Source organism: Lissotriton helveticus, chromosome 3_1 (genome assembly GCF_964261635.1).
Source record: "Lissotriton helveticus chromosome 3_1, aLisHel1.1, whole genome shotgun sequence".
NCBI classification, from domain to species: Eukaryota; Metazoa; Chordata; class Amphibia; order Caudata; family Salamandridae; genus Lissotriton; species Lissotriton helveticus.
Window position 1 is genome coordinate 869,686,910 of NC_136061.1, and position 15,485 is coordinate 869,702,394.

Here is a 15,485-nt window from a genome sequence, read left to right on the forward strand (position 1 = left end):
TGGCAGGCAGGCTGTGACTAGTCAGAGACCACATCAGTGATTGGTACTTTTTCCAGGAACCTTTTAAAGGGTCTTCTGTGTGCATTTAATAATAAATCCCACACTGGCATCAGTGAGGATAATAATAATAATAATCCTGTATTTGTAAAGCGCACAGCTACCCGTAGTAGGTTTCCCGGCGCTGGGGGCCGTCGGGAAGATTAAGCAAGCTATTGCCAAGTGTCACATGGTGCTGGGCAGACCCCTGCCGTCGGTGCTGGGGATCGCACCGTGATTCCCAGCATCCGGCATCAGTCGCCCTTGCCGCTGCGCCACACCTCTTCCACAAGGATATATTAATACAATATGTTCGGTATCAAACATTTTAGGGTACAGTGAAGCCATCAAGCAGTTAGGAAACTCATAATGACAAGAATCCAGCCCATATACTCTTTATGGCATCCCTGTGTACTTGCAATATCCAAACATGCCTCAGATATTGCAGGGTCATATCTGCTCATGCAGATATGTCTACACATAGGATATAGTGCACCCTGCAATAGGGCTGTAAGTCCTGCAGTAGGGATGACTTACATATATCTCTTGCAGTATGTGAGGGGATGTCACACAGGTCTGTGTGCCATGTAAAATCTTTGGTTTTCTCTGTACCAATACATGCAGCCTGCAATGGCAGTGTTCTGGTCTTGGTGAGGTGTCCCTAGGGGGGGGGGGGGGCATAAATCATGCTGCAGCCCCAGGGGGCCCTCTTTAGTACCCATGCCTTAGGTATCAGGGGTACCATGTACTAGGGACTTACAAAGGTGATTGAAGTGGTGTCAATTGAGGTACATTTTTAGGGAAAGAACACTGGTACTGCAAGCCTGGTTGGCAGGGACATAGAACACCTCAGTCAAAGTTGCATCAAAAACCTGGCAAAAAGTGTCTGTGGGAGGCACTGAAACAGAAACTCAGTTTCTCACAAGAACAATACAATTTACAACAACAATACACAATAAACACAATTTACGCAAGACACCAACAAGACCAAATGACACACCAATCGACAAGCAACTGTCAATAACACCTCTAAAACTCAGCACAAACTAACAGACTGTAAGGGAAAGTATAATTTACTTTCACACGACCTAGTTTGCAGAGTGCCACACCCATTGCAACATTTCCTGGGTGTATCCCACACGTTTCCAACATTTGAGTAATTGTTTATGGCTCAGGCACTATAGCACTCAGTGGTATATGAATGATCTAAATTGTGGGGCTAATGAATGGTGGCTGCCTTGTGCAGCAGCACTTCTGTATTAAATTCCACTAATTGATTTATATATGAGGCTTCCTACCGATGCAAGAGTGGCAATGCGCTGTGCAATAGAAACAATGCATGGGTTGTGACCCACACAACTTGCCTAATGTGCTGGATCAACTGCAGAGATCTGTGTGATGCTAGACCACACACCTTGGGCCAACTTCCATTGGGCCTGGACTTGGGTTGCACAACTTGGCAGGTCTGTGTGACAGACGGCAATGTCCAGGTGGTAAATCTGGGTGGTTGTGAGTCTGTCATGTGCCTGTAACTTAATGATAGGTGGCACAGAAGATACAGGTGGTACATCAGATTGATCATGGAATCAGCCTGGGTACAAGGAATGCACGTGTAGTCCCTATCACCATGCCACAAGAAACAGCTGGCAGCATGGCAGCACAGCGAGACGGACATTATGAGCTGTAGGATCAAAAATCAGTTGTCACAGCCATGATCAGGGTGCACACCAGGATTTTCCCCACAAGCACATGTGCATATAAAGATAGCTCCTGGGGCCTATGCGCCTCCCTATGTTATTCCCTTTTCTGACTTGGCTCTCTATTCATGCAATGTGTGAGGAATCCATCATTGTGATGTGTCACAATGCAACACAAAATTAGGAAATCCCAAAAACATGATGGTTCACCAATACTACACTGTGTGTCCCACCTAGTTTGCACAGTCCCAGGATTTTTTTTAACAGTGTCAGGTGTAAATCCAAGGTGCAACATGTGCTTGTGAGTCAACCTTGTCTTATGCACAAAGCTATACAAGGTTCTCCATGTAAAGTAGTGGTGCAGGCCCTTCAGCCCTTAGGGGTATATGTATGACCTGAGTTGTGTTGTGCTTGCACAACGCAACGTGCTACATGTGCAATGCACATCTTATATGATATATTCACTCCGACCTAAGTCCATCTTGTATAAGTCTGTGAGGGGTCATTCATCTTGTGTGATGCAATGCAAAACAGCACACTGCATTGCCTTACTCAGTACCACAAAGAGTTTATTGACCACATGGGTGTGTCCATGTAACTTCCATGGTGTGAGACACATTCCCAGATATACTAAACAAAGGAAACCTGGTAATGAGCCAGTAGGTTCAACCATCCCATGAGTGGGATAACAAGGGATTACATATTTGATTCTACTTGTTACTTCATCTTACAATGTGTGCTGCATTCGGCAGCACACATACATGGCGGAATATGCCTAACAGGACATTTTGCTTATCGGGAAGACGGCACACCTTCATGCACAAACACATTCTTGCGTGCAAGAGAAGCACCCTTGCACCATGGTTCAAGGGTGCCTGCATTGGACCTAGCCAGACAAACCAGCACTGACAAAGTGGAAAAGGCAAAAATGCATAGATTATGTTAGAATTGGGGGTCTCTAGTTGGCAATAGTTTGCACCTTTGTCCATATAGGGACCCTTGCTTCTAGTCAAAGTAAGGGGCTACACTTCTAAAATAACCCCTGCTCACCCCATTGAGCAGACAGGCTTATCTCAGAGGCAGTGTGTAAAGCATTTGTGAACATATACAGTAATACAGTGAAAACACTACAAATGGACAACACAACAGTTTAGAAAAATAAGTAATCTTTACTAGACTTAACACAAGACCAAACGACAAAAATCCACAATACTGTAATCAAAAATCAGACTTTAAAATGGTATAAATAGCTTTGTTCAATGTAGATGGTAAAAAGCGACACTTTACTTTCAAAGTACTTTGGATGCGTCACGCAAAACTAACAAAAGGTTCACAGGGAAGGTGATGCGTTGGTCCTTGCTTCGGGGAAAGTGATACATCGATTCCTTACTGCAGCACAGGGGAGGTGATGCGTCAGTTCCTTACCGGAGAGGAGGTAATGCGTTGCTTTCTTAATGCGTTCTGGTTACGATGCGACAAGATGGCGCCTCAATGTGATGCGATGATCTAGTGCTATGCGACCAAATGGTGCCTTTGATGCAATCCAACAACTTTGGATCTAATGTGTGCACCCCCGACGGCTGTGCGGCGAACTCAGTAACTTCTGAGCAGTAGGCACCTCTCTGCAGGTAGAATCCCCAGCAAGGGAATTCAGGGCAGCTGGTGGTGAAGTCTTGTATCCCCAAGACTTTAGGCATGAGGCAAGCACACTTCAATCCCTTGGAGGTTCTTCTTCAAGATTATGAAAAGTTCACAAAAGTCCTTTTCCCCTTTCGTTGGCAAATAAACCAACCACTGCAGGCCAACCACAGAAATAGCAAAACAGCACAGGGGCAGTCTCCTCCTTCAGCTTCCTTGGTACTTCTCCTTGGCAAAGGTTTGATTCCCAGAAGTGATCTAAAGTTCTGGGGTCTGGGCCCCTATATTTATACCAGCAAATCTCTTGTCCTCTGAAGGCAGAGGGTGCCTGTGCCCATCCAAACCCAGTCCTGTGCAGCTTCCTGTCAGGAGGTGGTGACAGCATTGTTGAAAGCAGACCTGGCCCAGGTAGCTGAAAGGAAATCTCCTCCACCTACTCTCTATTCTTTGAGGGTTCAGGACAGTGAAAGGAAATCTCCGCCCCAAACTCTCTATTCAATTCAGGTCTATTCAGCCCAGCCCTGACCCATCAGACTGCTGGAGCCAAGTCCCTCTCCAGACCCCTGTCACTCACAAACCGGACATGGAATACATAAACCGAGCAGAGGCATACTGGATGTTTAGGCAAGAAAATACCTACTTTCTCAAAGTGGTATTTTCAAACACCGAATGTAAAAGCCAACTTCACTAAAAGATGTATTTTAACATTCTGAGTTCAGGCATATTAAATTTAAATTTCTATCTGGTTCCCTGGGTCAGATAGGATTATAAGATGTCATAATCAAACTGCCCATTCTGGCCTATGGGAACAGGTATCCTTGCAATAGTGAAAAACTAAAGTGGCTGTAATTCACTATCAGGACATGCCACAAACGTCAGGGCATGCCCTACCTATTACATACAATGCACCCTGCCCCTAGGGGTACCTTGGGCCTACCTTAGGGGTGACTACCATGTAGAAAAGGGAATGTTTATAGACTGGCAAGTGTGTGCACTTATCAAGTCGACATGGCAGTCACAGAAGGTACAAAGGCTCTGCAATGGCAGGCCTGAGGCACATTTTACAATCTGCTTCTGTGGTTGGCCCAACCAGACTGCAAGCCCACCAGCAGCATTTGATTTACAGGCCCTGGGCACACATGGTGCACTGTACTAGGGTCTGACAAGTAAATCAAATAGCCGGTCATGGAGTCACTAATCCATTACAACAATTTACAATAGGGAGCACTTGCACTTTGGCACTGAATAGCAGTGGCAAAGTGCCCAATGCATCTATACCGGCAAAAACATAGCAAAAACACAGGAGGCAATAGCAAATGGAAGGGAGACCCACGCCAATGGTGCCAGGTCTAACAGTTTAATATTAGATGCAGCACATTCCTGCCATTTTGCTTTCGCACATTCAGTAGGGTGACTTCCTGTTCTGCACTATATGGCCATGCTCATATGATGCCCCTCTGTTTACTGACAGAGGACATTTGTGGAACAATACTGTGATACACATGTGTTCCACTACCACCAATATTACATTGCATCACACACACACTGATTGGTTCTACACTCCCTTTGAACTGTACATGAGTGTGTGAGGGTGGACACACACGTCCAGCTCACACACATTAACCATGTGCACACTGTGCAACTTTATAACCTATGTGTTGTGTATGTCTTGAACAGGCACAAGCATTCTGCACATGCTTTTATCATGCACACGTATTTTGTTCAACATGATGTTGGACAGGTATGAGAGTAATGCGCATCAACAGACATTTACAACAGGTGAGTGAGCCAGTAGGTGTTACTGCAGTGAACCAAGGTCACATGGTCATGTTCACTACTGCTGCTCACTATACATCATGCTGCCGAACCCGCCTTAGCTCTGTATTTGTCCTGTCAAAGGCAGTAGCAGTACATCAACTCTGAAGGCAGATCTTTGAGTGGCGATCCTGGTCCAAGAAGACCATACTCCATGATGCAGGCCGATGCTAAAGCTTAATCCAAATGGGGGAAATGGTACACACTCAAAAGCCATTTCCCCTTTTGGTTGAAACAAGATCCAAAATCCTCTATGTTCAATGAGATACTGTATGTACACATACATTTATGTGTGACTTTTGACATGGACACTTCACACTTTTGCCATCTCTGTTTTCTTCAGGTGATGTGATGTTTACAAAAACATCTCCATTGTCTTACTTCTGTGGCCAATACCACACATTGCAAGGTCATCTGTTCATAGAGTTGTGTTACAGGCCAGTGAACCTTATCACATTGCTGTCCAATGCATGGAAAAAAAGTATTTTGTAAACTGTGGCCTGATGTATGTATGAAAATCGGCCAAGAATTGAGTCACATATAGTGTTTTGACGATTGTTACAGGTGCACGTATGCTTCTTTACAAATAACACTTTTACATGTTCATCTGATACTTGTCCGTTGTCCATGACAACTTTCGCTCATGGTCTGTGATGGTATCTGCAACGACATTTGTTCTTGCACAATGCTGCCATCCTGCATGCAACCACATTTGTGAGACACAATGAGGGGTTTGTTTCAGGTATAGGCATATTGAGTGGTTTGTGTTCTGACACTCACTGAGTACCATCTGAAGCACATGTTGCTGCTGCAGAATACAGCAAGACTGCAAGCTGTGCAGCACTGCACTGCTCAAATGCGTGGTGATAGGAATGGTCAATATGGATATGTGGCAAGCCTGGCCTGTCCCTTTAATGTAGAACACTGCATCACATTGCATTGCTACCTTGGTTGATTATTAAGAGCCATAGCCCCATGTTGCTCCATGGTTTTGACAACATGATCATTACATGTTAAGGCCTACTTCTAGTTGAGAAGATGTGAGTGACTTGATGTTTACATTGACAGTGATATAAAAAGCAACACAATATATTCTCATGTTGAACATTTCAGACAATTGCAGATAATCTGTCCATCAGGTCAGAAAATTTACAAAAAGAAATATACCATAATGTGCTCACGTCAGCGCCATCCAGTCATTGCCTGGTGGATCACTCCTCCATCATTAGGGTGACCAGATCGTGCGACCCGAAAACCGGGACATTTCTCAAAAATAGAGGAATTACCACAAAATTCACAGCAATAAAGTTGCAAAACATGACAGCCCTCATCCTCATAGAAGTACAGCAGAGGCACTAAGAAAATAAATAAGGTGTCATTTTTAAAACCACAACCATTCCTGTTAATTAAATTGCTTACTCATAGCAGCTGCTATCTAGAACAGCTTTGGAATGCCTAAAATAGTGCCTCTCACTGTTTTCAGTTTACCATCTCAAAAAACCTGGACAAGAGACAATTTTACCGAAATCTGCTGGGGCAACTAATGGAAAACCAGGACGGTTCAGGCAGATCTAGGACGCCTGGTCACCCTATCCATCATCCTTCTCCTCCTACTCCACTGACTCAATCTCTTCAGGCGCCAACTCCCTCAGGACATTAGTTCTCACATATGTTGTGGAGGATGGCACATATGAGTATAATTTTGCACACCAGAGGGGGCGAGTATACCAATCTTCTCCCTGAAATGTCTAGGCATCAGAACCTGGGCTTCAGTAAACCAAAATGCCCATTCTACCACATTTGTGGTCTTGATATGTGCCTGGTTATAGTGTCTTTCTGCCTCCATCTGGGGATGTACAATTGGGGGCTTGACTCAAGGCTGCAGACCATATCCTTGATCAGCTGAAAGTATAAATAGTACAACTGCTAATGAATATGCAAAATATTTCAGAGACATTCTTGGACATGTTTGTTATGTGTACTGACTAACTCAAACATATTTCTTACAGTATTTTGCAATATGTGTTATATATACACAGTAGACCTTTGGTTTACAAATGTGTCTTCTAGTTCTCTATATTATTTCAAATGTTGACCATGCCCTGATACTTTCAACGCTACTACATGCTGACTTCATGTTTAGGCAGTAGATTACTGTGATTGGTATGTTAACATGTTCTTGAGGTCTCTATGTAATTTTCTCTCACTATATGTGCAAAGTGACAATGTATTGATCTGATTTACTGCCATAGGTTCATCCCTAAGTAGGCTGCGACAGTGACAATATGTTTGACCCTCACACATACATATGTCCTTGTGAATGCTCTGATGTTGCTGCTTGCCTACATGAAATTGAATGCAATCAGCTAATTATTTCTGCCAGACAAGTTGTTATGGTGTACTTGAATTGACACAGAGATCTAGTAATGTAGGTTATTTTTGTGTACGGCACACTGATGTTGCAACAAGTAGATTTCTAATACAGACCTGGACACAATACTTTAGGTATTCTCATGTATGTATATGATTCAAACTTGCAGGGAATCTTGTACTTCTATGCCTTGATTATGTCATCGATGATGTGGCAAGTGAATATTGAGATTGGTATCCTGAGTACACTGTGATTCCTTGTCCTGGCTGCCTTTTATTCTTTGTTAAATACTGATGTATGACCTGTTTAGAATCAAACATTTTTATTATGCGGTAAAGTGTCGTATAACACAGCCCAGCTGCCTACATCAACACGCCGGCAGGGCGGATGCATAGCTTGATAAAACACAGCAGCTGGGTCTACATCCCGGAGGCCGACCCTGCGGACACGTGGAAGCACCACCACCTCACCAGAAGCATAGAAACCGCTTTTAGAAGAAAAACAAAAGGGCAAAAGGTAGAACCCGACCCCCCCAACTCTACGCCCCACCCCTCCTACAGTCCCACCCCCTCCTCCCACTCCCACCCACCTTCGCATCAGCACATCCAGGCGACATGCGCACCCCATGTCTCACCCTCTCTCTACTTAGTACAGCTAAGAGACCGTCAGGCACGCGGGGATGCCCCGGCAGGTTCCAAGGGAATAAGTTGAAGTGTCTGCAGATATTTCGGGCATGTCACTTCCCGCAATTCTTTAGACAATAATTGCAAGAACGGCTCCCATAGGGTAGCATATGCAGAGCCCTTCCCATCAATACTCAAGGAAAGGCACTCCATAGCAAGGATGTGCCATAAACGCTGAAACCAGTCCCTCACATCAGGCAGTGCCGGGGAACCCCATTGTGCTAAGAGGACTTTCCTCGCTGCTAATAGAGCCAACGCTATTTGTTTGCCCCTAAGGGAGCACAAGGAAAAAAAATTCGGGTGTGGGAGCCCCAGTAGTGTATGTTCGGGCAGGCCGGGCAGTGTGATCTGAAAAGCAGAATCAATCTCGTCAAGGACTGTTGCCCAATAGCGTTCCAACTTCGGGCACCACCATAGCAGATGGACTAGAGTCCCGGACATCCCACAGTCCCTCCAGCAGAGGTCTGACCTCGATTTGTCCCATGCTTTGACGCGTGCTGGGGTGTAGTACCAGTAGGTTGCAATTTTATAGGCCGATTCAGTTCCCGCAGTGTTAGAGGTCATATGCTGGTCCCGATGGAACACCTGATCCCATTCCTTAGTCGTCAAGGGGTGACCTAATTCTATCTCCCATCGGACTTGGGCTTTTGTACTTAGCTTTCGGGAACTACGTATGATCATGGCGTACAACTCAGAAATAAGGCTGCGATCGTCCTTTTTACAGACCAACCAATGCTCAAAGGATGTCATCGGCCTCGACATAGGCGCCACATTAGCCGGCTGTGTCAGCCAGTGCGCCACTTGCGCATAGGGAAACGCATCCTCAGGTTCCAGTGGGAAGTAGTCCGAGCATAGCTTTGGGAACGGAATCAGCCCCTCAAGATTAAAGAGCATGCCCACCCGCTTACAACCCTTCTCTCGCCAGCGGTGAAAAACAGAGGACGAACAACCCGGGAGGAAGTCAGGGTTATATACTATTGGCGTCATCGGGGAGGGAAAGGAGGTCCAACCCTTGCGTAACGCCAACTGATCCCGTGCGTGCAAGGCTGGAGACGTTACCGGCGAGGAGTACAGCCCCCACGCTCTGCGCTTCCTCGGCAGCCATAGCTCCCTCCAAATGTTACACCCTGCCACCGTCTGATCCATAAACAGCCAGTGTTTACTGGACATAGGCCTATTCCATTCCACTAAATATCTGAGACAGGACGCCTGACAGTACGCAGACACCAGGGGGAAGCCCAATCCGCCCATGGCTTTCGGAGAGGTGGTCACCGCGAACGCTAAGCGGGGTCTCTTATTGTCCCACAAGAATTTATTGAGGTAGCCCTGCAAACATCTCAGCATGCCCGGCGGAGGTTCTAAGGGCAGCATCTGAAAGAGATACAGTATACGGGGTAGCACCGTCATTTTAATCGCGGCTAACCGACCAAACCATGCCAATTTAAGACGCGACCAGTCGGCGAGGAGCTTAGCAACTTGCTCAGCCAGTGTCGAGTAATTGAGGGAAAGGGTTTTAGCAAGAGTCGTGGTTAAGCGCACTCCCAAATAAGTGATATCCGAGTGCACCCACTGTAAGGCAAAGTCTTTCTGCAAGTCCATTACATCCGCGACTGGGACCGAGATGTTAAGAATCTGTGACTTGGCAAAATTGACCTTAAACCCCAACGCGTCGCGAAAGGCAAGGAGCTCAGAGGATAAGCACCACAGCGAAGAGTGGGGGTCAGTTAGTGCTAAAATTACATCGTCCGCATACATACTAATTTTATGAGTATCAGCCCCTCAGCGTATACCCGATATATCAGCGTGGGCACGAACGCGCTGGGCAAAGGGCTCCATGTAAAGCGCGAAAAGAAGCGGGGTAAGGGGACACCCCTGCCGTGTTCCTCGGGCAATGTGGAAAGGGGCAGATCTACTACCATTCACCCTTAGCACCGCTCTGGGCGCCGCGTACAAGCACCGCACCCAGCATAGAAACTTATCGCCTATGCCAAATGCCTTCAGCACCTCAAACATGAAGTCCCAGTCCACCCGATCAAAGGCTTTCTTGGCGTCTATAGACAGAAGAAAAGCCTGAGCTTTAGATCGGTGCACTAGGTTCATCAAATGAAGCAATCTCTTGGTATTATCCGCTCCCTGCCTAGTTGGAATAAATCCAGCTTGGTCCGGGTCTATCACCCCGTCCATTAACGGACTAAGCCGTGCCGCTAAGATTCCGGAAAACAGTTTAGCATCAATGTTGAGGAGCGAAATCGGTCTGTAAGAGCCACATTCCGACGGGTCCTTTCCAGGCTTGAGAATAACCGTGATGGCCGCCTCAGTCATGGACGGAGCAACCACCCCGGTGTCAAGAAAAGAATTAAAGAGACGGGTCAGAAAGGGAGCCAGTTCCCTACAAAAAGACTTGTAAACCAGAGAGGAGAACCCGTCTGGGCCAGGTGACTTGGCCACTTTGAGCCTGGAAATGGCCGAAATAACCTCCTCTATGCGGATCTCCGCATCTAATGCTGCTACGGAGTCGGAGTGAAGGGGCGTGATATGTGACTTCGTGAAGTATTGTGTTATGGTGTCATGCGCCGTGCCCTCTTTTGTGTATAACGATTGATAAAAGCGACGAAAGGTATCTAAAAGGGCAGTGTCAGTGGTGTGGAGATTCGCCTGGTCATCCCGTATTGCAGTAATGGTGGAAGACTGTACCCGTGCCCGCAACATGTGCGCTAGCATCTTGCCCCCTTTATCACCACAGAGATAAAATTTATGCCGCAGACGCAACAACGCATATGCCGCTCTATCCAGGTCCAGGTGTTTGAGCATGCGCCGTTTCATCTCTAATTCTCTCCACACCCTCGGGGCTCCTGTCCTCTTGTGGATCACCTCAAAACCACGGACCTCTCCCTCCAAATCCTCTCGCTTCTCCCTACGCAACTTAGCATGTGTGGCCGCAAGCGCTATGAAGTCCCCTCTGACCACCAACTTCATGGCCTCCCAAATTGATGTATGACATGTTTGACAGCATTGTGTTTGACTTGTGTGTTTAACATTGATGGATTGTGTTATGCAGGAAACGGGGCCATTTTCCACCACAAAACTAATGATCTATTGCATTTGTTACTGTTAGAAATGGGATTCCTGGTTGGCTGAGGCTTGGCCAAAGCCTGGCAGAAACCACCACTCTAGTCAGCGTAAGGGGGAAACACACTGTAGATAACCCCTGCTCACCCCCTTGGTAGCTTGGAATGAGCAGACAGGCTTATCCTCAAGGCAATCTGTAAAGTATTTGCAACAACACTCACAGTAATATAGTGACCCACCACAAAACTTGCACCACACAGGTTATACAAAAATATATAAATATCTTTATATAGCTTAGGTAAAAAAAAAAAGATCAAAAGTGTCAGCAAACCAACATATCAATAAAGTTACTTAAAAAATCAATGGTTGTCTTGTGATGTTGTCTATCGTCTCACAGACAGTTCACTTGTAGCACTGTTCTTTGTCGCATGAAAAGCGTTTTCTGTAAACATGAAAAAGGGTCACTTGTAGGCTCAGTATGACTGGGAGCCTCTCTCTTGCGTGTGGAAGTGACTGTTGTAACAATAGCGGAGCTGTAATAGTTATTTGGCCTATAACGCTGTCCCCAACCTGGAGGAATAGTCACCACACTTGAAAGAAAGATTGCACTCCCTCCTGCACTGCCCAACTCTCCTTTTCACTAGGCGGGAGAGCGCGTTGTTAATGCCTGCTCTGAAATCCCCCTCACTCATGTGCGCGTAGCCCAAACCGCTGTACTGTGGTCTGTGCTGCTTCTAAGAAATGAGGAAGTGAGTTTCAAAACAACCGGGGAGTAAGGGTCTCCTCCACATGGTCCCCAAGTACTTCTGCACAGAGCGCTTTGCTCGCACCCCAGACTCGCGCTCCCCATCCCCAATGGTATCCCTCCTTCGCTCTGCCAACTGGTGGGGGCTGTTACCTGGGTGCGTGGTCTCTGTCGGGTCGCCCGGTCTCTGTCGGGTCACAGCGGCTCCCTGGGACACTCCGTACTTCCCAGGCTGGCACAACATAGCTGACAAGCCCCTGGTTGCTAGGCAACGCTTCGCGCTGGATCCAATCCCAGCGCGGCTCTTCCCTGACATCAGCGGTGAAGCTAACAGTGACCAGAGGTTCCAAGGCCGGCGGCTGTGATTTTTCTGCACTCAGCTCCTCTCTCCTTTCTGGTACTGGGCCCGTGGTGGTGATGTTAACCCCTGATTCTATGTCTCGGGAGGTGCCCTGGCAGGCACTCTCGATCACTGAGACAGTCCAGCAGGGATTCGCGGTGGTCACATGTCGGACCTCACCCAGAGCCCTGATGTGTGCCAACAAGCACACAGAGTGATTTAAAACACGGGCAGGCAGGGCAAAGTTCATGGGGCCCCAGTTAGTGCGCAGCCACACACACTGATCATTCACAAGCGGATTTCTTCTGCAACTTATGTGTCCCTGAGTAGCAAACAGGAGGCCAGCTCTTTTCAGGCCCTTGGTGACTCTTAAGGCACAGCACACAGCAAAGTCCTTCCTTCTAGCAGGTGGGGGGAACACAGCACACAGCAAAGTCCCCTGTACCCGTCCTTAGTAGCAACAGCAAACTGTAGGTCAGCCCCAGAACACACAGCAAGGGCAGTCTTCCTTTCCAGTCTCTTCAGCTGACCTTCTTTGGCAGGGATTCCTCTTGTTGGCAAAAGTAGTCCTCTTTGGCAAACTTTTAAGTTCCTGAGTTTTAGTGGGAGGCCAGCTCTTCCCAGGCCCTTGGAGACACTTATTCCTGGACACAGCACAGAGCAAAGTCATTCCTTCAAGCAGGTGGGGAAACAAAGCACACAGCAAAGTTCCCTGTCCCCTTCCTTAGTAGTAATAGCAGACTGTAGGTCAGCCCCAGAACACACAGCAAGGGCAATCTTCCTTTTCAGTCTCTTCAGCTGATCTTCTTTGGCTGGGATTCCTCTTGTTGGCAAAAGTAGTCTAATTTTACTGGGGTTTCCGCACAGCTACTTATAAACCAAATGTATTTGTTCTTATATGTGTGAGGGGTGCAGGATCCAGTCCAAACCAGTTCTGGGTGCACTCTGCTAGTGCATATCTTCTTCCTTTGTGAGTGTGGACCAGGGCCATCAGACGCACCATAGCAGGTGAAGCCAGAATTGTGGAAGGCAGGCACAGCTATTCAGACCCAGGTGCTACTCCTCTCCACCACTCTACATGCAGATGGGTCTATTCAGCCTAGTGTTGACTCACCCAGTCTCTGAAGCCACCCCAGCCCCGTCACTCACAAACCAGACAGTCGATACACAAACAGGCAGAGGCACACAGAAAGGTTGAACAGGAAAATAGCCACTTTCTAAAATTGCTATTTTCAAACACGGAATTCAAAAAACAGATTTCCTAATAGATGCATTATCAAATTCTGAGTTCAGGAATACCAGACTTCAGCTTCCTGTCTTGCTCCTATGGGGAGATATGCAGGTACACATGGGACACAGCATTCCCCATTCTGTCCTATGGGCAAGATGGCCTTTCAATAGTAAAAAACGTAATTGGCAGTATTTCACTATCAGGCCATGCAACCCACACTAGTACATGTTCCACCTTTCACCTGCACTGCACCCTGCCCAGGGGGGTACCTTGACCTACAATAGGGGTGTCCAATGTGTAAGAAAAGGGAAGGGTCAGGCCTGGCAAGTGTCTACACTGGCCAAGACAACATTGCAGTTAGCAACTTCCCACATGCACTGCGGTACCAGGCCTGAGACACCATTTTAGGGCTAATCACGTGGGTGGCACAATCAGTGCTGCAGGCCCACTAGTAGCATTTGAATTATCAGCCCTGGCACACTCAGTGCACTTTACTAGGGACCTACTGGTAAAACAAATATGCCAATCATGGATAACCAATCACCATAATAATTTACTGGGAGAGTATATGCACTTTAGTACTGTTCAGCAATGGTAAAGTGCCCAGAGTTCTATAGCCAACAACCACTGATCAGGAAAAACAAGGGAGGAAGAAGTAAAACGTTTTGGGAGAACCCTGCAAAAAAGGGCCATTTCTAACGAATGTCTGACAAAATATCGATAACACAAATATCTATATACAAAAATATCGGAACAAAAATATCGAAGTCAAAAATATAGGAATCCTATCCCTAACAAGGTAAGTACAAATATATCGAAAAAAATATATAGAATGACAAAAATATCGTTTTTTGTAAAATATCGTTTTTTTTATTAAATAAAAATCTAATATTAACAAAATAATACTTATAAATGTAATAAACATATTTAAAAATGTACTATAATATTAAAAATTAATACATAATGTAATACCAATTAATATTAATAAATATATAATACATAATATATTTTTCATTAATATTAACTCTAAATTAATTATTTTCATAACTTATAAAAAAATAAAAATATAATAAATTACTAATACATTTATATACATAAAATATTCACATAAATACCAATTAATAACAACATAATACTAATAAAAAAGCTAAATACATTTTAGATAGTGTATGAGTAATAATTACTATTCCCACTCCAGAGAGTGCAACAGTAGGGAAAGTGTTGGATAGCGTAGGGGTAACAATTACTATTCCAACTCCAGAGAGTGCAACAGTAGGGAAAGTGTTGGATAGCGTAGGGGTAACAATTACTATTCCCACTCCAGAGAGTGCAACAGTAGGGAAAGTGTTGGATAGCGTAGGGATAACAATTACTATTCCAACTCCAGAGAGTGCAACATTAGGGAAAGTGTTGGATAGCGTAGGGGTAACAATTACTATTCCAACTCCAGAGAGTGCAACAGTAGGGAAAGTGTTGGATAGCGTAGGGGTAACAATTACTATTCCAACTCCAGAGAGTGCAACATTAGGGAAAGTGTTGGATAGCGTAGGGGTAACAATTACTATTCCAACTCCAGAGAGTGCAACATTAGGGAAAGTGTTGGATAGCGTAGGGGTAACAATTACTATTCCAAATCCAGAGACTGCAACATTAGGGAAAGTGTTGGATAGCGTAGGGGTAACAATTACTATTCCAACTCCAGAGAGTGCAACAGTAGGGAAAGTGTTGGATAGCGTAGGGGTAACAATTACTATTCCAACTCCAGAGAGTGCAACAGTAGGGAAAGTGTTGGATAGCGTAGGGGTAACAATTACTATTCCCACTCCAGAGAGTGCAACAGTAGGGAAAGTGTTGGATAGC